Source organism: Durio zibethinus, chromosome 15 (genome assembly GCF_047325235.1).
Source record: "Durio zibethinus cultivar Kanyao isolate XHJ-2024 chromosome 15, ASM4732523v1, whole genome shotgun sequence".
NCBI lineage: Eukaryota > Viridiplantae > Streptophyta > Magnoliopsida > Malvales > Malvaceae > Durio > Durio zibethinus.
The window spans coordinates 8,698,744-8,725,571 of NC_143176.1; the positions used below are offsets into that span (position 1 = coordinate 8,698,744).

At 27.3% G+C, this 26,828-nt stretch overlaps 1 long non-coding RNA gene across 4 annotated transcripts; it reads left to right on the forward strand.

Annotated features, from left to right (window-relative positions):
• Positions 1–293: 293 nt before the first annotated feature.
• On the forward strand, positions 294–9,315 carry LOC149514654 (uncharacterized). Of its 4 annotated transcripts, XR_016328194.1 has the most exons (9): positions 294–590; positions 2,847–2,965; positions 5,123–5,150; positions 5,469–5,532; positions 7,580–7,641; positions 8,049–8,131; positions 8,567–8,626; positions 8,796–8,884; positions 9,029–9,315. It is a non-coding gene; the product is annotated as an uncharacterized LOC149514654 (long non-coding RNA). The 4 variants fall into 4 exon arrangements; XR_016328193.1 differs by having other exon boundaries at positions 7,580–8,131; XR_016328192.1 differs by lacking the exon at positions 7,580–7,641 and having other exon boundaries at positions 296–590.
• Positions 9,316–26,828: the final 17,513 nt, after the last annotated feature.

The following is a 26,828-nucleotide window of genomic DNA, read 5'->3' on the forward strand; positions in this document are numbered from 1 at the left end:
TCTATGAATATATTTTTTAAAAAATAAAATATAAAAATATTTAAAGACATAATGATATTGTGCATTCGATACATGATTTTGTTCAAAGTAAAATAAATAAAATTAAACCTTACTTTCCATAAACCACTCAATATGTTGCGTCATATTCACCATTTCTTTACCCGTTTTCTTTCTATTTTATTTAAAGGACCTGAAGCCCAACAAACTTCAACCCTAAAAGCCCAAACCGTATTCACCTTTCCTCTAGCCCAATCGTATCCAAATGACCAAATCCAATTCGGAGACCCAAAAGTTCTCCCATTCTAGCCATTAGGTTTGGAGACTCCGCCTTTCTCTCAATTTTCCCCTTTAATTTTCTACATTTTTTAATTATTCCTGGACACAATCAAAATGTTGCTGCTTCCAAATCATGATTTTTTATTTTACAAAAAGGATAAATATTTTCGAGAGTTTCGAATCAGAATTTTTTTATTGTTGTTTTTTTTCTACAAAAAATGTTCTTAAACGCTTTGAATTCAAAATTTTGCAATTATGATCCGAAATCTGAATCGCAACAAAAAGTTTGCGGATGGATCGAGAGTTTTTGATCGGTAAGAACTGGAATTTCATCAATCAAATCCATAAATTCGAATTTGTTATCATTACTGATGATTTCTTGAGCTTGTTTTTGTGCAATATTAATATTTGTTAGCATGAATCTGTATTTTGATTTGAATCTATTAGGATGAGGGCTTATTCCATTCTAATAGTATTTAGTTTATGTACTTCCATCCTTCATAGCCAACCTGCACTGCTTCATTCTCTCTGTACATTTCAAAACATGTTGGTCACTACATGCTAGGTATAAGGGATCATTTCCAGCCATTGTTGGCGAGGAAAAAGAGATAAGATATTAGTTCATATGATTTGGCCATGTTGTTTCTATTGTTTTAGTCCACTTGTATTTTTATTTGCCTTCCACCGTAGTGGTAAAAATTCATAACAGACAAAATAATAGCAAGGATAAGGCCAATTCCTCAAGCCAAATGTGTGCCTGAATAGGAAAGTGTAAGCTTTAGCAGAACAAAGCTAATCTTGCTGTTATGCTAAAACTTTGTGCACAATTAAGATCTTACATTGCCATTCTTCAAGATGCATTTTAAGAAAATCTTTAAGAGCACTTGTTGGGAGGTGGAGAATGAATAATTTCTGGGATTCTTCTGGAGCATATCCTGTGAATGTGTTGTGCAGAAAATCATTATGATGTTATTTATATATGACAGGGAGCCAGCATTGACTTTTAATTTAGATGGTCATCTGATAGCTTGCAAAATCTTGAATGTGATTTATCAGCATTGGTGACTTCCTGAACATTAGGCATAAGAAGACTCTCTCTTGTGTTTACAAGAAGACAAATGGTCAGAACTTACTAATAAGGTTGAGCTGTTTGAAGTAATGCCTAACTAATAATCAACATGAAATGAAGATAAAGAAATAGTAGTTGGAAAGAAAGTGGACGAGGACACACAATAGTTGGAATTAGGCAAATGATCTAGCATAATGTTGCTAGTTACTTGCATATGAGCATGTATTGGGCTCAGGAAATTGGTACATGGCCCAAAATTTTAGCAGGCTTTGGAGTTTCTCTGTATTTTTTAAGCATGCATCTTTTCTGAAATTTCTGTCTGGTACTTTCTAACTCAGTGTTGCCGTTTGTATCCCAATGTGAGTTGCTTAGCCCATGGTACTTTCTCATTTGATAGTTTTTTTTGCTAAGCATTCGATAGTTTTCAGAGAAGGAAAAGGGAGAAATATCATTTCTCAATGCTGTAATGCTATTGAAAATTATTTGTTGGTCTTTACATTTATTTTGATCAATATTCAAATGATCTTCCTAATTTTTTGCTAATGCGTGGTATATGAGGGTAATGATCTGCTTTAGTTACATTACGGAAGCCTTTTTAATCTGTCATACTTCCATGCCAGTCCAAATTTGCGTTTTAACATGGGCTGTTTATTTGATGCTTAAGACAAATAACATTGAAGACAAGTTTTTGTTAGGGTATGTTTATGTAGTAAAAATGTGGTTCAATGACATGTCTTCAAGGGGGATTTCATGAGTGCTGAAACCTGAAACTCAACCTGGGTTTCTATGCCTATGAATGGTATTAAAATGTGGGGAAATACAAATCCAATTATTGCTTGTCCCTTTTTTCATTTGTTTTTCTAGAGGAAAAATATACGGTTCCCAAAATTGTTGGCTGGAAAATAAGGGAAAGGAGATTGAATTAGTATTATTTATGATGTGCATGTGCAGTTACAAAATTCTGAAAAGAATGAAGTTTTAAATATAATAGTAAGAAAGAATTTTTTAATTATAATAGTAATAATTACAGAATTGAAAAGAAGAGCAAAGCAGAGCAGATGGGTTGGATAAGGTTGGATGCTAATAATAATATAATCCAAGGCCATTCTCTTGAGTAAGGGGAATGGATTGGATTATGATTTGGGGTTAGCCCCACATGATGTTTGCTTTGAGCTACTTTTCCCTAGTGGGCACAAGTCCACTTTAGTCCTCTATCATAGATTAATTAATTAATTATAGCTGTTAATGTTAAAATTATGATGTCTCTTCCTTGAAATAAATTTAAGGACCAAAATGGAGGAGGTAGGACAGTGTTTATATTAAATTAAGATTTAGTTTAATTTGTTTTCTTGATGACACATGAAATTTGTTTCCTTTGGTTATTGGCTTATTGCTTGTAATATTTATTTTGTTGTTCTTTTTTATTTTCTTTAATTCCTTTAATTTCCTTTCTTTTATTTTTATTTCAAGATAAAAATAATAATTTGTTGCTACTTTCTAGTCTTCCCTATCATCATCATTGTCATCATCATCAATGCTTGGGCCTGGCAAGAAGGGGTGTTGATTTCTGTTAAAGAGTTGTCGGGAACTTAACCACATATATTGATCTTTCTTCAACTGGTAAGTTCAATTTTTTTAAATTATGTTTCATTATTACTTATTATTTTCATAATACTATTCATATTAAAGATAATATCCATGTACACAATCTAACAACAACAACACACTAAACCTTATATCCCATACTCTAGGGTCGGCTGTATGAAAAACCAAATAAGAAAATCAAGTTAAGTTGTAGTTTGAATTTTCTTGCATTACTGATTTCTATCAACAGCCACCTTTTTATCTAATTTCTTAACCCTCATATCGTTTTTTATTACTTGCGTTCATATCTTTCATAGTCTACCTCTAGATATTTTGATCTTTTCTAGATCTAGAGACTCAATTCTCCTAATCGGTGCATAACTAGGCCTACGTTTCACATGTTCAAGCCATCGTAAACAGCTCTCTCTCATCTTCTCTTCAATTCGAACTACTCCTAATTTTTCTTGAATCTCTTCATTTCTGATTTTGTCTCTTCTAGTCTCACCACACATCCATCTAAGCATTCTCATCTTTGCTACATTCATTTTCTTCTCATGTTGGTTTTTAATAGTTCAACACTCAATTTCATATGGTAATGCAAGCCTTACAGTTGTTTTATACACTTCACTTTTAACTTTAAAGGCATGTTGCAATCACACAACATACCCGATGTATTTCGTCACCTCGCTTATCCTACTTGAATCTATCTCTGTATTACTTTGAATAATTAATTCCAAATATCGAAACTAACACATAGAGAAGCAATTCTTAAATTAATTAGTCTAATTATATCTTTTTAATGTTTGAATTAAAAATGCAGCTTCATTTTAGCAATGAATAAAAGTTAGATGAAGGAGTCAACTTTGCATAAATTTAAAAAAAAAGGTATTTTCCTAAATAAGCTGTCTCCCACTCCCGGAGAATACATCATTTATTGCATCTCCCTATAAATGATATAAGTGTATGTATCTCCCTATCAAATAGTTCATTTCTAAATTGTAACCTCAAATAATAGATTGATAAGGCTCATATGATATGAGCAAATGATCAACCTTCTTATTAATTTGGACACTTTGAAAACATCTTTGTTATCTATGAAGTAATATCATCTAATATTCATAATATTAATATTTTATTTATAAGTTCATTTATGACTTTTAGGTAAATCCGGTTTCAACTTTAAAATTAATTTACTCATACATAGAATGGTAGAGAGAAAATTATATTCAATGATAAAAGAAAATCATTTGTGATAAACCGAATTAATACAAAGAGTATTAATTGATAATAAAATTTTGTTAAAAAATACATTTTAAAATTATGAGATTAAATAATTTAAATTTAAATTATGAGATGCAATAAAAGTGGAATTGTGTTATCATTCCATAATTATCATTGGCCAATCTTAAGTGATTTGGCATTTTAGTTGTGCTTTTAGATTTAATTGGCAAATTCTTCCTCAAATTGACAAGGTCTTGTTTAAATTTGTCATTCATAGATATTTTTTCTTTTTATTTTATTTTTTTAAAACTAGTACTAATGTCATGGTGTAGGAGCTCCAGTTATTTTTAACTCATACTAGCTAAATAAGCTCTCTGGTCCTTTGGGGTGATTTTCAAATTCTGAGATGTAGGCATTGCCTCAAGTCTTTGAGGCCATTCTTGTCTACAAGCCTTTTATCTTGTTGTTCTGTTCTTGCAACTCTCTTATCTCAATTTTTTTCTTTATACTGCGGTGTTCCCTCCCTCTCCAAGACATCGGCCTATTCTGAAAGTTCTAGTTTCTTTTTTTCTGCAACAAGATTTTCAGCAATGGGGCTGCATGGAAATTTATCAAGGATGTTAATAGTTTCTACTCCAGATCTTTGTTTTTTTATTTATTTTAGAAGATATTTTAAGCATTTGAAGCTTTTGATCTGCTCGTTTATGCATGTTTGATGGTAATTCATATGATACTGTCTCCATTTTGATAACTAATTCACAAGTGTAGTGAATGATACCTCAAAAGAAATTTAGTGAAAAACTTTATAATTTGATTGAAATATTTTAAGTTCTGGTATTGTTATATATATGCCAACAATCAAAGTGGAAAAATTACCTCTCTGATCTAACTATGAAACTTTCATGTCCTGCAGTGCTGCGTTTTACGCTTCTGGACGAACTTTTTAATATTTTTCTTTTTTATATTTTGCAGGACAAGCCCAAAACTTCTGCTAAATCCTGTAAGAGTCCTCTTCTTAAGAGACATAGGCATATGGTCTTCCAGAATATTTGGAACCTACCTATTTTGTGTTATTCTTCATTTGTTTCATTTGAGTTGCCACCACACCACGGGCTTTTTTTTTTTTTTTTTCATTACAGCTGCTGCTATAGGTATGTGGAAGGCCAAATGCCTTTCTCTTTTGGATGTAAACAATATAGTAATAACAGTATATTTGCTTGTTGAGTTACAGTCATTCTTATTTCGAATGTCAACAATCTTGATAAGTTGAATATTGTTACCGCGTGTACTCATTTATAAGCTTTGTTGGACTTGCCAGGAAATAGAAAAGGAAAGAATTTTGTGTGGGAACTGCAAAGTAGCCCTCCTGTTCTCATTGCCAGGTAACAAACAGAAATTTATTTATTATCAACGAATTTTTACCAACGGAATTTTTTTTATCGTTAATTATTGGCGAAATTTTTAAAACACTTTTATCAAAATTTAATGAAGGAATTAAATCCGTCGATAATCTATCGCTAAAAATATGGTGCGAATTGTTACCAAATTTACAGATGAATTTTTTTATTTGTAAAATGATTGTTAAATGTTACTGATGGTTTTATCGATAGAAAAATTCATCATTAAAAAAATTTACAAAAAAAAAAAATTTAACATTACCGATGGAAATTGTATCACTAAAATCGTCAGTAAAAGTATTTGAAAAAAAACATTTTAACATTATTGACAAAATTTTCATTGATAAAATCGTCACTAAAACCAACAAAATTTCAAATCGCCCACCGATTAGGCAACCTCATTTTCTCCCATTTTCTTTCCTAAATCTCTAATTCCCCTTCTCTTCCCCTTTCTCACTCTTCCACTCTTCGCCTCTCCCACTCCTTTTCTCCCAGCCATTTTACCGTTGCTCCTTTGCCTGCCGGTCCACTATGTTGCCCCTCCTTTCTATCAGTTTTTTTTTTTTAATTATTTTATTTTATATTGTATTTTATGTAATATATTTATTGAGTTTAGGAGTTAATTTTTTGTTATAAATTTGTTAAAATTTATTTGGATTTTAGTTACCAATTTATTGAGTTTTTGTTGGATATTTATTTGTTGAAATTTGTTTAGGTTTTGGTTACCAATTTATTGAGTTTTTGTTGGTTTTATATTTATTGAAATTTGTTGGTTATATATTTTTATTGAATTTTTTTGTTGAGTATTAATGTTGAGTATTGTTACTTTTTTGGGATTTATTTTTAGTATTGTTGGGGATTTTTTTTATTTGTTGAGTAATTTATTTTTTTTTTGTGAAAGTTTTGTTGAGATTTGTTGGGTTTTGTTATAGATTTATTAATTTTTAGATGTGTAAGATTTATATTGGTTAATTTGGGTTTGATATGTATTAAGATTTATATATATTTTAATGGATGTTTTATATTTAATATTTTTTAAATTTGAATAATAATTATAAAAATTAAAATTATTTATGTTGATTTGAGGTTACAATTTATATTTTACTAACAGTTATCTTATTTTGAAGTAATTTATATATTTTATAATTTAGTGAAATTTATATATTACTAATTATTAAATTATTGTAGTTTTATTATATTGATCAAACTTAATATAAATAAATAAAGCTATTTTATTTTATTCTTTTTTTTTCCATAATCTATCAGTGAATCCATTTGTTAATCTACTATAGGCATGATCAATTAACTTTAGTGTTGTGTTCTTGAATTAATTTTTGCAATTTCATTTAGTTATTTATTTCCTTGTTTAATATTGAAGGCTAGGCTTAGATATGAATATATTACAATTTTGCAATTGCTATTAGGTAGGAAATTTCTGATGAGTTAAATAAAGAAACTAGCCATACCAAACAAATCTCGGGTGTTCCAATCCATCACAATATTTTTCTTTCTTAATGGTGAGATAGAGTGTTAGTCAATAATTACTTTGTACCTAAAATGAACCTCCCAAATATTTTCATCTGAGAAAAAAAAAATGGAGGATTCAGATTAGTTATTTAGTGGTTTCAATTCATCTTGCCAACTTTTTTGCAATACTAACATGAACTTAATTTACTTTTGAGATTAACAAGTATGCCTACCACTCATCATTTAGTAATTATTATTAGTTTACTGGTAGATTGGATTTGTGCTGTCTTTAAATTGGCTTGAATTATTACCTTCAATTTATTTAACTTCAATTCTTTTGTAAGAGCTACTAAATGTATTTCTTGTCTCTTGTTTTTATTTATTAGTTTATTTTGCTTCAATTCTTTTGTAATGGTGAACTTGACATTGGTTGACCTTCCTAGCATTACAAAAGTAGCTGCTAGTGAGTGTCTCAACATTTTGCAAGTTTTTTTATATTGACATATTCATGTCATGATGTGGATTAATTTAACTAGTAAGTTGTGGTAATTGACTTGTCATGCAGAGGGACAACCTGAAAGCATTGTGCAAGACATAGAAAATATGGTTTAGGCATTTACTAAAATGGTAAATAGAGACAAAACTTGAGAGGTTATTGCTTATTCTTTGTATACTAAACCTAGCATAATTGAAAATAGTATTAATTATTGTTCATCTAATAAATGTGCAATTATTTAAATATTTATGAAGTGTAAATGCAAGTTTTTTTGGATTGGACGCCTTGAATATTTGTATATATGAATGTGAATTTGCTAAATAATAGCTTTTGATTTGCTTTTAGTAGTTTGATTCGGGTGGTAATGTTTGATTTTTCATGGTGTAGAGATTAGTAAATAGAATATATTCTTTTCAATCCCATCTTAGTTTGCATGTGCAATCTACATATGGTTTATATGTGGAATTTTCATGTTGCATCTTACTTTCTGTTGAGTGTTCAATTTCTTTCACATTCTTTTCTTGTTTTCTTTGTTTAGATATTTGCATGTCATTATTTATTATGAGTAGAGGTGATGAAGATGGAATCTATATTTCTCATCAAATGAAGGAGGCATATCAGGTTTGTCGCAGTTGTATTTTATTTTTATTTGTTTTCCCTATTTTGTACATTCAAGCCAAAAATTTCTTTATGACATGTATATAATAATGCCTGAGAGATTGTGTTTTATTGTAGTCTTATAAAAATTCTTTATGACATGTATAAAATAAAATCATTAGTAATTATCGATGGAATTTTCGTCAATAATTATTGATGGATTTCAACCACTACCGATGAAATAGTATAATCGATATAGCTAACATCAATAGAATTTTTTCATTGCTAAAACTGTCGCTAATGTTATTACTGAGTATTTTCGGGCTTTTGCTGACGGAATGTTTTGTCGGTAAAGCCAAAATTTCTGATAGTGGGTTTGCTTGATTTGCTCTCACTAGTACTAAAAGGAAATGCCTTGTTTATGTATTTAATGATGTTCTTATTTTGTCTCTCCGGTAGGCTATCTCATGCACAGTCAAAGTCTCCAATCAAACGGACTGCCATGTCCTTTGATGGAAGGTAACTATCACTTGATTTCTAATAGCGTTCTATCAATGAATCATGATGTTTTTTATACACCACGCGAACCTTCCATTTGCTTTTGGTTTTTTATATCCTCGATGAAGATATGGAATGTAAGTTGGACTCTAATGGTGTGATGTTTGGTCCTAATGGTTTATTGTTGCAGATATTTGATACTCTTGGTACTCCAAGCGAGAAAATCTGGGTTGGTTTTTCTGAATTACCTGGGGCCAAGGCAAATTATTTTAAGCAACCGTAAGTATCTCTCTAGAAAATTACTCCTCTCATCTAAATTACTTCTATTTATTATGATTTTCGATATGTTCAGTATTTATTGATTACCTTGTCGTCATGTGATCTGCAGTTTAATAATTAGGTGTGTTTGTTTTCTTCTTCCAGGTATAATTTGTTGCATAAGAAGTTTCCTACAGCATCTTTCACAAGATCTTCAGTTCTTTCTGATATTGGATTTGATCTGTTAAACAGGCTAAGCTTGACAGAACCGAAAAACATATTTAGGCTACATTTTTAGTTTACAGTCTGCTTAATTTTGTATGAATGATTCTTAGGCATATACAAGGAACCTTGAAAGATCTGAATCCAATGCAGCAGTGGTGCAAAAATTTTCTATCTACCGATTGTGTTATTGAACGGACAGATTGCTAAAACAGTTACTATGTTTGAAATTTGTATATGTGGATGCTTTTTTGGTTTTATGCAATAATTTTTTGGATAAATATTATTTATGTTTTATTTGGAGTATGAATTACAAATATAAAAAAATATATACGTCCATTAATAAATTAAATAAAAATACATAAATAAATATTTTTTGTGACGGTTTTATTTTTTATTAAATGATGTTAAGTGTCGTAGTGAAGGTCATAAATCTAAAAAAAAAAAAAATTTAAATGAGGATTAACACATTAAAAGCAAAATTTTAAGTGAAAGTTAATAAAAACTTTAAGTAAATGCAAATGATATAGTTGAGAGTCAAAATAAACATATTATTATAAATTTGACATTTAGCGAGTGTTAAAATTAATTTTCACTAATTACTTACATTTAATGAGGGTTTTTTTTCTTTCGCTAAATGATAGATATAATGAAAATAACATTTTATTTCTTATCATATATAATTAACAAGCAAACTTATAACGAGAGCATGTGAGAGTCATATTGACTCTTACTGAAAAAATGAATGAGAATTATGTAGGCCTTTAGTGAGACTCGTAACCCTTATTAAAAGACTCTATTCTTATAGTGATATTACTAGTGTTAACAAAATTATGCCGCTAAAGAATCAAAACATAATTATTTTAAAAGATTAAGAATTCAAATGGAATTATTTAACAATTAAGAATTAAAATGAAACCAAAATAAGAAGTTAGAGACAAAATAAAACTTGCCCTTATCATTCCTATACAATAAACTACAAATATTGAAATAAGGCTAATCAATCATTTGATAAAAAAATTTTAAATAGAACATATAGATAATCTTTTTTAGTGTACAAAAATTTAAGATGAGAAGGGACTTTTTCATTTCAAGGTTAGGATAAATTGGTCTCGGAGAGAACTTAAATTATATTTACAATTCATCTACTAAGAAAGATCACTGACAATAAGACTCGAATTTAAGTGTTACAAACAGGGGAGGGCCGTAATAGGAGCTAAAGGGGGCCTCCCCCCCTCAAAAAAAAAAAAAAAAAACAAAGTTTTTAAAACACCATAGTATACATACTGCAATTTCGTGTATTTTTGATACCAAATCGAAAAATCACTTATATTGTTTGCACCGCTGTGTACTCGCTATGAAATCTATTCCTAGTTTTTATTATTCAAAGACCTGTGAATTTGCATTCACATCCCTTTCTTCAATTTTTCTTACTTAATATTCTTTTAACTAGTTTAGATAATTTTTTGTTATATTTATTTATCTACTGAATTTAAATTTAAAATTTAAATTTAATTTAGTAGCATGGTTATTATTTTCATTTCATTGTTATAAGAAATTAAAATTAAGTTATTATATTATAACTTGATTAATTCAACAAGATTTCAAATCTTGAAACATGTTTTACTTTTCCTTTTGGGGATTACAATTTCTCTTTTTCATATAATTTTTACTTTCAAATATTCTACTTTAAATCTCTTTTTTCGTTGTGGTGCAAATTTTTTTTTATAAAAAAGTAAGATTGAAAGCACTTTATAAAAGATTATAAAGTATTTTAACTTATAATTTCAAAAATTCAACTTTACTCATTTAAATGTGTATTTTATTTTTTTATTTATGATAGAAATCTATTATTTAAAAAATGATTTATTTATATATTTTTTAAAAAATAATTACTCACAATTTTAAATATAATTATTTATTTGATGTATTTTATTTCTTTATACATATGTTTCATTTTATGAAAAAAAATTAAGATATATATAATATTATGTAGTCCCTCCAAAATCAAATGTCGAGATTCGTCATTTATTATTAAAAAAAATTCGAAATTTACAAACTCAACTAATCCTATTAGCAATAAATAAATATTTTGGTAAAGTAAATCCATAAAAAAAGCATTAAACTTTTCGGTCTCTATAGTTTAAAAATGAAAATCAGAGATAGAAGTTGTTGTCAAAGTTGTTGGTAGTGAACCGAGACGTATCCACGTAGATGGGAGTGGCGCAATTCTCTTCACTGACATCATAAAGTTCTTTGGGTTTATTATTAAAAAATCTCATGTTTTAGAAATTTAAAACTTTGCACCCCTAAAAATCTTTTTATTATATTTGCCTCCACTAAATTAAAGTTACAATAAAATTTTTTATTGTTTATCTAGTAATTAAGCAATTACACTTTAAGTGATAAGCAATAATTTCACTATATTATATATTAACTTTGTAGAAAGCCAAATAAAATATTTTTGGAGTTCATATAGATAAAATATAAATGTGAATTAATTATAAAAATATAAAAAATTTCTTTAACTAACATAGATATATGTTTTCATTTTTATTTTAATTATTTATATAAAAAATAGGTATTTATTATTTTCTACGTTATAATCAACAAGAAATGAAATTATTGATTATTAAAAATAAATGATAAAACCAAATACATAGATAATTTTACCTATGTTAACATTGTTTCTGTTGTGGAAAAAATTTGTATTTTTATAAAAATGTTATATTTTAATTTTGTTTGAAAATTTTATATTAATTTATATTTTAATAGAAAATTTTAAAAAATTAACTTATAATATTTTCTCCACTTATCAGAAATTCTGGACCCATGCATGTTAGTGAGTAAGCCACGTATCAATTTGATGCTGACGATTGTCGCCCAATCAATCAGAATTTGTAACGTTAGAGACAGACAGGTCAAGGATGGATTGGCGGAGGATTTCTGACGTATTTTCCACTCGGTATATATTGCTACTGCTTGCGATTAGACACATGCACTTCATTTTGTTAACCTTTTAAAAAGATCCTTGATTATTGTGTTTTTGCTTGGCAAATCTTTGTCTCTGTAATCGGCAAAGCAATTATAACCAAGAAAAGTAGACAAATGTGAGCTCACCTATAACGTCATAAGATTTTTCTGCCTTCCGTTCGAAACTCACCTTCTTCATCACAATTCCTCTTCCATTTGCTTCATAGGTTTAATGTTATTGTTTTTTAAATAAAATTATAGTAAAATATTTAATATAATATCTAAATTTTAAAATATATAATATGATATTTGAATTATAAATTTATTAATAATATAATATTTATTTTTATTGTGATTAATTTTAAATAATAACATATAATAATCAAAAAGCTTTTTAAGTACTATATTAATTAATAAATTTATTATTCAGATACTATATTAAATATTTTTAAAGTATAAATGTCACATTAAATATTTTATTACAATTTAAATAAGAGTATTCATTCGATCGGTTTGATTAATTTTAAATTGAATTATTCAAAATCAAATTATTTTCATTAACGAACCGAATTTCTTAATTTCAAAAATTAATTGATTGAAATTAATTTGGTTTGTTCAGTTGATTTTTTCAATTAACCAAATAATAAAATATATTAAGTTAAATTATATTTTTAATTTTTAATTTCTCATATGTGAAACAAATTAAATAAAATCATCCACCAAAATATTCAAGCACTAAAATATTAAGTTAAAAACTCTAATAACTTGAAATGAAATGCCCAATTTCATATATTTTTAGTTTTATATATAGATTTTATTATATTTTAATTAAAATTTTGATTAATTTGGGTTTCAAACTGAATAAATAAAAAATTGATATTTTTTAAAAATAATTTTCGATAATCAATTAAAATTAATTTAGTGATCGATTGATTAATCAAATTAAATCAATTTGATCAATTAATTCAGTTAAAACCGAATTATGAACACCCTTAAATTTAATGATCATTATTGACGTTAACATCATTTCAAATTTTACTTTCGCGATTTTGTGTTCAAGTTACATCTTATTAGTTATTGTCAATTAATTTTAGATTGGATGTTTAATATGATATCAGGGTTCAAGTTTTGTTCTGTTATTCTTACTTGTTACTCCTACCTGATATTATTTTCAATTTTGTCATGTGATAGTCTTCTATCTTTGCTTACAAGTGATATAAGCTCATTAAAGTAATTTTATTATACTATTATTGGACTAAAGATATTCTTTAAGTATCCACTTATAATATATATATATATATATATGTGTGTGTGTATATATATATATATATATATATATATATATATATATATATATAATGCATGATAGATGTGCAGAAAATTTTTTTTCTTCAATTCTTATTTTCTCCTCTTTGAGAGTATTGTCCATGAGAATATTTTAGAGGTGTCCAAAGAAAAATTTCCTTTAATTTTTTTTTTTTTATTTTGGATCCACCCTTATGTTCTACATTTATTAAATCTTAAATTTTCTGTAATTTTTTATTCAAATTATTCTTCCATCTAGTATCAATTAATTTTAAATTGGATCTGCACAGCATTATATCATATTATCATTATTATTGTTAACGGAGTGCAACAAAAATTCAAATGTGGGTTATATCATTGCTTGATAGGTTACATTTTGACTACTTATAAATTTAGAAATCACCTACCGTTAATGGAGGGTTCTTTTTGTTGTCAAGTAAGCATCCATTTGCACTTGATGTGGGACAAATTAAAGAAAATAAAATGGGATGAAACTTATTTAGGAGGGAAATAAATTGGGAAGAAGGGATATTGATTTTCCATCATTTTCTCTTTTACTCATTTTGAATTTTCAACCCATTTTGTTTTCTTTTATTCCACATCAGTTGCCGTGCAAGAAAAATAATGGTAAAATTAGAAAGATCTATCTATATTTATAACTAAAATTAAAGCTTCCTTCGAGGGATAATTTGTCATTTTTATTATTTTTAATATATTTATGATTATTTTAATATAAAAATAATAATTAATTGATAATATATATTTTCTACATTTTTTAATTATTTGAAATCTTAATATATTTAATGAGATTTTTATATGTATATTTTTTAATTATTCAAATTAATTATGTTCCATTCTTGTTAATTGCCTAGCCAAAACACTTATTATTCAATTAAACCTTCAATTATGCTTGAACATTGTTTTAATTGGAAGACTTCTTTTAATTATAATAATAGATTAATGGAAAATGGTATGATGGAATTTATAGGTAATTTTTAGAAGAGTTAATAACATATTTGGTACATGAATAATAGTGAAATGTACATATATACTAGTAGTAGAAGAAAAAAAGTGTATAATTTACACTATAAACTTTCAAATTGTGTATAGATTTGTAAATTTTACCAAAGTTCAATCTTAAATGCTTTATGAAATTTTAATTTATATTAATTATTACAATTAGACTTAATAATTTTTAATATTATGTAATGACGTGATACGAAAATGAAATAAAAAAATACGAAAGTAACACAATTTAAAATTTTAACAAAAATTATATATTGATTTGATAAAATAAAAAACCGTGTTTTATGTTTAACGAATCGGCACAAATTTAAAATAATAATTTTTGTATTTTATACATATTTTATAATAAACAAATACCACACTAATACTTGAATTGCCAAATCTAATTGTCGACAAGTTTTAGTTTTCTAATTTCAGTTTTTATCAATTCTTTTTAATAAAAAACTTAGAAATTTTGATCTAAAGAACTTTACCTTTTCTCGATCATTACGGGTCTTCTCCCAATAACATAGTTTTAGGATCATGATAAGGGTATCAAAACTAATGATAGTAAAGAAAATCTCGTAGCGATGAAAATAAAAAAATTTGCACAAAAATCAGCACCCTTTTAAGTAGCATTAATACTTGTACAAAAAAGGGAAGTAAAATCTGTCTAATGCTCGCGCAAGAAGTTGAGGAAAGCACGGCCAATTGATAATTTCTTTATATTGACTTTACAGAGTACAGATGGATGTATTTCACTTATAAATTTTTTTTTTTTTTTTTTACAGATGAACAAGTGAAAAACATCGTGGCCAAAACGAAAGAGAGAGGAGAGGAAAAACCAAAAAGGTGCAATGCATTGGGTAGGCAAGCAACTTTGCTTTTGATTAAAATCTAAAGCAAGCAAAAAAGCAATTGACTCGGCAATTAACAAAGCACGAGTGGGCAACCCACTACTAGGTCTAGGATGATTGCACCAATTTTGTCTTCCTCGTTATTAGAGGTTAGCTATTTACAACTCGATAATGATTAAGAAATGGTGGTGATGGCCCAATCACCACCTTTTTTTTTTGGCCTTTGAAGAAGAATATGTGAAGGATATTGTAAAACAAGATTTCTGAATATTGATATCTAAATGGCCAACACTGTTACTTTGTCTTTTCCGATGGAAATGAGGAGAAAACAATGTCCATGATGTTGTTGTTGAACAAAAAGCTTGAGTGGTGATTCGAAAATACACTTATTTGCAAGTAATTTTTTCCATGATTGCTGATCCTAGCACCTCTCATAAGTGCTTGTGAAAAATTAGCAATACCATTTAATTGACTAACACTATAAATTTTTTAAAATATTTACTAAAAAAGAATTGAGACTTTCTGACCAATACATTATTTTATTTATTTTTTATGTAAAAGAAATTGTAATCTGAAGATAAAAAAATTATACTAATACATTATTTTAATTTCTCATCAAGCATGTCAAGAAAAACTAAAGTTCCATTTTGAACTACAATGATATAAATGGAAACTTCCAATTGTATAGAAACTTGCTATAAAAGGACTTAAACAAGATCTTATTTTCCAATAAGAAGATTGCACTTTTTGTCGCACAAATGGAAGCAGGCGGTGGATCAAATATAAGTTCAATTATTTATTTGTCCGAGAAACATTGCTAACGTTTATATATTTATTTGTCCGAGAAACATTACTAACGTTTATATATATATATATATATATATATATATATATATATATCTATAAGTTCTGGAATACTGGCCCGTCCTTCCAATTCTTAAGGGTGAGATACTTTTAATATTGGATATGTAAAGAATTGAGGTCATGTTTGGTATATTAGATGATTGATAGTTATTTTGTATTATATTTGACTTGTATCTAAATAAAAGAATAAGATTGTAAGAAAAATTAATCATTCTTTTAGAATATGATGATTTAATACTCCCAAAGTAAAGAAGATTATTTTTAATCCAATGAATTGAAATTATATATCTAATTATATCCTTAAAAATTACATCAATAATTTAAATTGTATATACTTTGAAGAAAGATAATTTTGATCAATAAATAACTTATTCTATCCTAATCTTTGCACATATCAAACACAAAATAAAATGACATTATTTAATTTAATTCTATTTATAATATCATCTTATCATAATCTTATATACTAAATATATCCTGAGCATATTTGGACAGAAAGAGGAAGAGGAAAAGAGATAATATAATTATGACACAAGGGAATGGGAATCTTTAAATAAGTTGACAAAATAGGATGACAAGGTAAGCAATTTAGCAGGATTTATTATGTAGAATGTAAACACCCATTTTGTTTATTATTATTATTATTTTCTTTTTTCTTTTCTACTATCTTTTATGACCCACTATCGACAGCCACTCTGAAAGCTTGTCAACAGTCGGGAGTCACTCTGATAGCTAACCTAATTTTAGGCAAGCATAGTTTAACAAAATCTCAGATTTTTTGAGATTTTAACCTTCATTTAGCTTTATAAATAAAGCCACAAAATGCGCAAAAAAAGCCATCTAAGAAGAAACACCTTGCAAAAATGAAAGAAACTAGATTAAAAGAAAAAAGAAAGTCCGACTAAACAAAAAAACTTTTTGTTAAAAAACTCAAAACCTTAAAAAAAAAAACCAAACAAACACAAACAAAAAAATCACAATCGCTGGAACGAGAACCAACAGCACTAAACAAAGACCACAAAGTTCAAAAAAATTCTTTAGCTGAAACTTTCAATCCTGATTTAGACCGTTCAAAGTATTTTGTCACAAAAATGAGGTTAGATCGAGATTTAGGGGGCCAAAAGAAATTTTTTTGTGAGTTTTTGAAGTTTCCAGATGATCGACGATGGTGGCCAACGACAAGAGGGCAGCACGTTGCCTGATTATAGGAATAGGGGTAGTTGATTAGGGCTAGAAAGAAGGAGTTTGAGAGAAAGAAAGAGAGGTAAAGAGAGAGAGAGAAAGAGAGAGAGAGAAGAAAGAAAATGAAATAAATTTTTTTTTTTGTTTTTATAGTGTTGCACAAAAAAAAAAAAGTAAAACGACATCATTTAGGGGAAGAACCCGACCTGGACTTGGATCTGACTTGAGGTCTGTGCACCTGACCTGGCTTGCTGTTGACTTTGATTGGTTCACTTGAATCAGTGTTGGAGTGCTAAACCACTAAATGAACCAGTCCTAAATTGTTTAATTGCTCCAGACTAGGATTGGACCATCAACATTGACTTCAACGTTGACTGGCAAAAAATTGCTATTTTTTTAATTTTTATTATTTATTCTATTTTTATGTTATTTTTAGTATTTTAATTTATAATTTGGGATATGTAAAAATAAATATAATATCATAAAAAATACTAATAATAAATATAAAATTTAAAATAATGAATGAATAAAAATGAATAATGAAAAATAAATAAAATTAAAAAATTAAAATTTCAAATGGTGATTTTATTAAAAATATTTACACAAAGAAATTTTATAAAATATTCTAAAAGTGTTAAAAATATTTTAGAAGTTTTCAAACATAATAAAAAATAAAAAAAAACATTTTTAAAAATGAAATCGTAAGTGTCAATTTTTTTCGTACAAAGAAAATTTTTAAAAAATTTCAAAAGTGTTGAAAATGTTTTTGAATTTTTCATTATAATAATAATAATAATATTCACTTTGATTAAATAAGAAAAATACAAAAAAAATAATAATAACAATAGTAATAAAATCACAAGTGGTGATTTTTAAAAAAAGTATTTTTTCGAAAATTTGCCAAAAGTATTAGTAAGATTTTTGAAAATCTTTTTAATAAAAATTAATAAAATATAAAATATTTAAATTATCAAAATAAATAAAAGAATAAAAGTCACAAACAGTGACTTTATAAAAATATCTTAGACAAGGCATTTTTCTCAAAATAGTTCGAAAGTATTGAAAATATTTTGAGAGTTTAACTAATAAAATTTTTATCTCAATAATAAAACAAACAATAAATAGACATTACAAAGTAGATTAAAATTTTCATTGATAATAAAATTAAAAGGGAATTATAAGTAATGATTTTCCTCCAAATTTTTAAAATCATACCAAAAGTGTTGGTATAAAAAAATTATAATTTACTTTAAAATATATTAAAATAAATCTGACGACGATGTATGTTCAATGAAATAAATGATTTCTTTGAATACTTGTTAAGGTGAGAAAATTTCTTAATGAATATTGAAAGTATTGGAAATAACTTAGGTTATAGCACTTTATCATTTTTATTTTTATATTTTTATTATTTGAATATTGAAAATTTCCTAAGTTATTTCAAACGGATGTTGTGGGGATGCTATAACCTTCATCACATGTAATTGTACTCCCAAATCTAACCTCAAATTCATAGACCAAAATAAGATTGGTGACCAATCACATCTCAACCAAAAAGATCGATGGTAACTCCTTAACCTTTAAGTTTAGCGATCAAGTTACCGGACGAAAAATTGTTATGACATAGAATTAAAGTAGAAGATATACATGTTTGTTAATTAAATTTTTTTTTTATAAAAGAGGTGTTAATTTATAGATAAAGAAAAAGATTACAAATGAAGAGATTTAGATCCCAAAATTGTTAAATATTATTTTCTAAAAGTAATTATATAAAACAACTAAACTAAATTTTAAGTTCATGTGTATTACTATGTCTATGTATTAAGGTTGAAAAATGGTATGACCATAATTGAATTATTACTATCAATTAGATTTTTTAGGTAGTGAGTTAATGATGCAAGTAGCAATGTATTAACAGGATGGAATATAGAATGATTGAAGATAAATATTAATTAATGAAAATTGTCCATACGTAATTATGATAATTTGCTAAGCAATAACATTTAGTTCTAGTAGTTAAGAAATAAAAAAGTACTAAAAGAAAACTATGAAATCATACTTTAAAACGGGCAGATTCAAATGGTGAATTATGTTAGGTAAAAGGTCTCAATCAATTGACCATTTGCACTAGCACAAGGAAAATCAAATGATCAATTAATCACACAAGAGATAATAAGTTAACATGATTCGGCCCAACCGATGTACATCTTTGAATAAGAAAAAAGATCCACTAGTTGTAGATAATTATATCAAAACAAATCAAACTTACTCGCAATTACTACCCATAGACCTTCTCAATCTTTTCTAGTTCTATAGAGTATTCTCAACCCAAATAAATACATACCCATATGCACCAATGCACTATATCTATGTGGATCATCTCAGTTTCTTCTAGTTCACTCACAAACATACACTATCATAAAAACGTTAATCTTTTATGGTCTTATGAGGTATCTATCCAATAAAATCCTATGACTCTGTTACATCTTTTTATCATATCTAATTCTATAAAGACTTCATCTATTTATAACAATACTAAATTGCTTATCAAGAATCTCTTTCCTCTTAGAATTCTTCTTTTGCAAGTTTTCTCATCCATCAAACAATATCTTTCCAATTTCAAACAAATCCCTTATAGGATTTAAGTCACTATTCCTAATAATCTCCAACTTAACTCAAATTTTATCAATTATCAATTTTTATACTAAATATACTTAGCTTCACTTGCAATGGAGATCTTATAATCATTTTCTCTTGTATGTCTTCAAACATCATGCAAACTAATCTCTAAAATACAAACTCGAACTCTTTTCTTAAATCGAACTCCTCTGAGTTTCCCTCTTTCCATATCTCAAACTTTTAGCTCTGATACCATTTGTTAGGATTACGATAACTTTAATACCACTTGTTAAGTAAAAAACCAATATTATTAATTTCATTTCGGTACTATCTATACCAGTCGGTATACTCTAGTTATATGAAAACACGATATATCTAATGGTAATTTTTTTGTGTCAGATTTGGTTGTAGGTAATACCCATTATTTTTACTCGTTTCAGTTTATTTTGGTGAATTTTAATGAATTAACTTGTTTTAATTAGTACGTGAATGTGAAACATACTTGGTTTTTATTATTTAACTATTTTTAACCTTACAAAAAATAAAAGCAATTGACATAATAACTCTTGAAAGTTAAGTTTATTTTTTTTACTATAACTTTTTTATACTTTATTTTTCAAATTAAAGTTTATAAGTATTTTAATTTCTTTCAAGAAAGCAATACTTTTTAAAGTTTAACAATCATGAAGCCAAGGTTTAATTTTTTCATCTCTTTGTTTTTATCTTAATATTTACATAAAAAAAATTACTTAGTTAAATATAAAATAATTAAGTTAAATATAAAATAATTAGATTAAATGGATAAATTGATAGTATTATTTCTTATACCTTTAAATTTATTTGTTTGGTTTTGAAGATATTGCATATTAATTTTGTAGATTATTAGTAGTATTATTATGTACAAGTTTATGTATATTTATAAATATATTTGTAGTAAATATAAATATTCGAAATAATATGTCGAAACAATTATAATTGGTATATACCATTTTTTAAAGAAAAGAAAAATATTATCTGATATGATATTAATAATCTTGCAAAAAGCCCCAATCGATTGATCATTCATGTTAGCAGAAGTAAAATTAAATGATCAATCAATTACACAAAAGATAACAATTTAACGTGATTTATTCCAACCGACTTATATCCATAAATTAGAAAAAAGATCCACTAGTTGTAGAGAATTACATAAAAACAAATCAAGTGTACTTAAAATTAATACCTATGGACCCTCTCAATTTCTTTTAATTCTATGAAGTATTTTCAACTCAAAGAAACATATACCTATATGCACCCATACACCTTATCTATATAGATTATCTTAGTCTCCTATAATCCGCTCATAAACATATACTCTCATAAAGACATTAATCTCCTGTAGTCCATAAAATCATTATTTTCAACAAATTAAAGTTTATATGAACACTCCATAAAAATTAAAAAAAATGTTCCTTGGACTCACCAAAATTTTTATATAAATAACTTTTTCCGTTGACAAAATTAATAAATTTTTCATAATTTATATATATATAAATAAATTATAAACAAACATTCTCGAAAAAATCCCAAATCCGGCACTCATAACAAACAAACCACCAGACAATAGCAATAAGCCTCTTTTGCTACCAAGATTTTGCATCGCAGCAATCAGCTTTTTCTCGCATGACAGATAAAAAAACCCCACATCCAGAGTACAAGTAGAGCTGCTCAATGAAAACACCTGCAATTTATACAAATAAAATTCTGCAAGCACCGCATCTGAACAAAGCGCTGCTGTAAACAATAAAAAAGAAATAAACCCTCAAAGGAACGATTTTAAAAGAGCTTTAACCATTCTCATGAGCATCCCGCTCAACTTTATTAACGATTAATTCGTCTTCATCTTCAAAATTCCCACTTTTTGTTCTTTTGGATTTACTTTTGGTTAAATATGTTAAGTATTTACTTTAAAATTAAATGACAATAAGTGAAAGAATCAACTTAAATATAAAATTATAAAAAAAATTAATATTTAATAAATATTTGTTAATATCACTTTAACAAACTCTCATTATGAGTAGACGAAATTAAAAACTTATCACGTGGCAAACTTAAAAGGATAACAAATAAAAGTAATAAATAAAAGCAACAAACAAAATGTGAGCATTGATATAGATTATATAAGTATTCAATTTAAAATCATTCAATTATAATTGAAAGAACTCAACTTGAATGTAAAATAACATAAAATCTAAAATTTAATGCATAACAAATATAAAATAACATCAGTTTAACAAAACATATTAAGCGGTACTTTTTTATAAATGGCAATAAAGTTACAATCCTTACTTTTTAGCTAAAGCATATATATTGATTACCTTTTTATATAGTTGATGGCTTTAAATAAAGAAATAGTTTTTTTTTATACTGTCAGAATAAATTTTTAATTTTATAAATGATGTTAAAGGATTGAAATATATGTCATTTTTATTTTTATTTAATTTTTTTATTTTTTAAATGTACCTTAAAAATATATATCACTCTTTTAACTTTATTTTTTAAATTTAAAAAGTAAAAACTTGACTGTCAATATAATTGATAATTTCCCTTAAATAAAATCATTACTCAATATTATATATTATATGCATGCAGCATGATGTTGAGATGCCACATTATTTTCCAAACCTATATGTACGGGCGGCTTCTTCCGAGAGCTTAGTCCGATGGTTGCAAGATAATGTTAAATAAATACCAGAAATGACACTTCAAAGGGTATCTATTACTTTCATTTTATTTACGTGATTTTCAATTTTTTATTTAGGAAAGGATAAATTTGAACCTGATTCTTTTAACATGCATAGAATCATGAGCCAATCAATTAAACTAAATCATCGGTGCAATTAACATCTTATCTCGTCTGACTTTGATTTAATAATAAATACGTATATAATTTTAAATAAAAAGTTGAATTTGAATTTTTTTTTCTCCCAATATACCATTAACAATGTATGATTATAAGTTGAGACATATGTAAGTGCCGTTGCAGTGAATATAATTCAGTTTATTATGACCAAATTGTGTTATTTATTTTGGTTAGAAAACTGATGAAATAAAGTCTCAAACAATATTCAATTGAATATGTGACGCAACAAAAAATAAAATTATTATTCTTATATAAATTTAGTAAGAATTAAACAAATAGAATAATATTAATAAATAAGTTGCAAAACCACAAATAAAAAGAACCAAGCAATTTTATGTGAAAAATCTCTCTAATATTAAAACCACAAGTAACAACAAATAATTTTCATTGTCAAGAATAATAGAAATACAAATTCTTTATAGCTATAACTAGAGATATATAATTACAATATCTCAAAATGAAATAATTTTCATAAAGAAATAATCTTATAAGAAAAAATGAAGAAGTCTCGTCAAATTTGAAAAATAGCAAATTCCATAAATTTTATAGGTAAAAAACTCTAAATACGATCTCAACCGTTAGATTGAAGAACAATGAATTGTGAATATTGTTAGGGACATTTTAGTGTCCTAAGGACAAAATGGACTTCTCATCTATCCTAGAGTATAAGTCACCCATCAAATAGAGTCAGTTTGGTCAATTTGGTCGAGCTAACATGTTAGGCTGATTTGAATTCACAAGATCCACATAAGCTTGATCATCTCAATGGACCACCAGCTAGCATGCGGGAATGCTGACTAGTCATCCCCCTATTGGATCGTTGATTGCCAGCTAAGCTGGGGCCTATAACATTAGCCCTAGACTTGCTACTAAGAGCTTGGGCCACCTAGGCCCAGTGCCCCCATTGCACAAGTATAATTATCCCTTTTTAGGTATTTCTAAACCAATTAGAACTCTAGCTTCCATACTTACCTTCTATCTTTTTCTCTTTCTCACTCTTTTACTAAGCATTGATTTGAGAATTGGAGCACAAATGCTAGAAAAACTTCCAACCTTTGTCATTGATCGATCTTTCTCTCTTATGCTTTCAAGTTTTTACCTTTCTCCTATTATATTATCAAAGCTAAAGCCTAATGAGGTGTTATACCTCTATATTATAACCACTAATCAAGCTATCAAATTGATTCTTTTTTTAGATTAGTAGGAATTGGTCAACTAAAGAGTAAAAAAGTCTAGGTAGTGTAAAATTGATGCCTCTTTGGGCCTTTATATAGCCAAGGCCCAGATCGAATGGACACCCTAGATTAAACAACGTCACTATATAGTTACCAGGGATGACTCTTCAACTTCTCAATCCAAATTTAAAGAATCATCAAAATTTCTCTCTCTTTAATAAATGCATATTCTGATGAATCTACACAAGGGCCATGTTGATTTTATTAGACAAAACCAACTATACAAAATCTACAAGTATCACATCAACTATACACGTAATATCACATTAGACTTGTTGTGATTTGCTATAGAATGTCCATAAATGTCACATCAGCCATACATGTAATATCACATCAGATATGCTATGCATATACTACAAGCATCATGTTGGTCATACCATATGAGAACCACATCAAATATGCTATACATATACTATAAGTGGCACATTAATCATACTATGCGAGGACCACGTCTATCACATCATCTCAAACTTGAACAATGACACCACCTTATCTATGTTGGCATAGCCCTATGACTAGCTCAGTGAATTGAGGTTGAAATAATCATAAAATCACCTTGTCAAAATGACATCACGAAAGCTCTAAAAGAAATCCATGCTCGACTCGTAGCTCAGTTTACCGATAACAAATCAACCAACCCTGTTCTCGCTAGTCTGACACCTCAGACTACTTGGTGGAAGGATAGAATATTATGGGCATTTTAGTGTTCAATGGGCAAAATAGATTTTTCACCTAAGAGTATAAGTCACCTATCAAATAAGGGTAGTTTAGTCAATTTGGTCAATCTAATATTTGTAGATACCTTATTTTGTCCTGTGTTATCCTCAAATTTCAAATTGGTTTGACTTAGGCTTTGGACCTAACCTATCTAGAATTGGATTTAGCATTTGAGTTTTAGGGCTAGATGATATTTTGGATCAGACTAGGCCATTTGTAATTGTTTTGCTTTTATTATAATTTTATAAGAAAATAAATAAAAAGAATAAAAAAAAGATAAATCAGGTGATAAGGGTTTGTGTTTGAAATTTGGAGTATCAGATTAAATGTTTAAAACTCTGATGCTTTTTTTTTTTAACTCAAAATTCATATTATAAGGGATATGATGCTTAGTTTTTTTAATTGAAACCCTATCTTCATCATGTTATTTAAACCCTGGTTTGAGAGTGAAAAAGAAGAGCGAAAAATACATAAAACCCAAGGGATTAGAGTGAAAAATATAAAGTTCATCCTTTAGCCATAGCCATTAAGTCTTTCACCGTGCATGGTTGTTATTCCTAAGACAACCTTTAATAGCCCTAATCCATAACCCAAATTTTCCCATAATCAACACAGCACACTCAAGCAGAAAGAAAATCACAAAAAAAATCCAGCAAAAACACAAGGAGAAAAAAAGTAGTTGGCCAAAAATCTATCACCACCAAACTACCTAATCCTATAACCCACCAAACTGTTTGATCATACCACTATTGAAATTGGCATGACCGGTAGCCCAAACACCTGCTACCAAAAATCAATCACCTATGAAATACCCAAAACTCAATAAACAACCCACCATCAACCTAAGATCAATCATAAAAAGCAGTAAAAAAGGCAATGGTGGTTGTAACTTATGATAGTGATCAAAGAATAGAGTTTTAGGTATAGGATTCTATTATGACTCACATTCATATAATGGGAGTAATCAAAGAGTAGGGTTTCTAGTGCAAGATCCTATTGTGACTCACATTGATAAAGCAATGGCTATCAAAGAGTAGGGTTTCAGGTGTAAGACTTTTGGCTGAAATTTCAAAGTTGAAGAAAGAAAAAGGCAAAAAACAAAAAAAAGTGGTGGTGGTGACTTGTGGCACTGAGGGCGTTGATGATGCACAAAAATCTAAAAAAAAAAAGACCCTCGATCTTCTTAAGCATTTTGGATTACCAAAAAAAGAGCCATCGAGCCTTATTCACTCTTTTAGCCAAGCCTTTTTAAGCCAAGCCAAACCGAGACTTGTTTGGAATTTTATTATGTTATTTTATTTATTTTCTTAATTATTTTTTTGGGTAAATCTTTGTTCTAAAAAAATAATAATGAAAATAAAAATAATTTCAAATTTTCAAAAAAAAAAGTTAAAGAATAAATTTTTCCTAAAAATAAAACTTTTCAAAAAAATTTTTTGAGGAAAAGTTAAAGTATCAAATTTCCTTAAACAACTTTAATAATAAAAGAATGATTTTAAAGAAAAGTTAGAAGTATCAATTTTCCTTAGAAAATAAATTTTTTTAAAATATATATATTTCACAAGAAACGTTTTTAAGAAAAATTTGAAAGTATCAATTTTTCTTAAAAATGAAATTTTCAAAAAATATTTTTTTAAGGAAAAGTTAAAAGTATCAATTTTTTTTTTAAATAAAAATTTCAAAAAATGTTTTAGAGGTGGCCAATCATACCAAGCGAAAAAAGATTGTGGTTATTCTTTTTTTTTTGTTTTTTTTTCTTTCGTTTCCAAATTCATCAGGCGGACACAAAATTATTACGACAGCTTAACGACTCTACTAGGGATACCATCTTTTTTCTAGAGTTAGGCCAAGATTAACTATGTGTTATCCTCGATTTTGCTTTAAACAGTCTTAATTGGTATTTAATTTTAAATTCCTTAACTTTGATTCTTTTTCAAAAAAAAAATAAAAAACAAAAACAAATCGAAAACAAAACGAAGAATTTCACATGCATTTCTTTCACATGCCTTTTATGCTTAATTTTTTCGTATATATTAATCTTGATAAAGTAAGATACATTTGCACACATAATGATATGATGCACT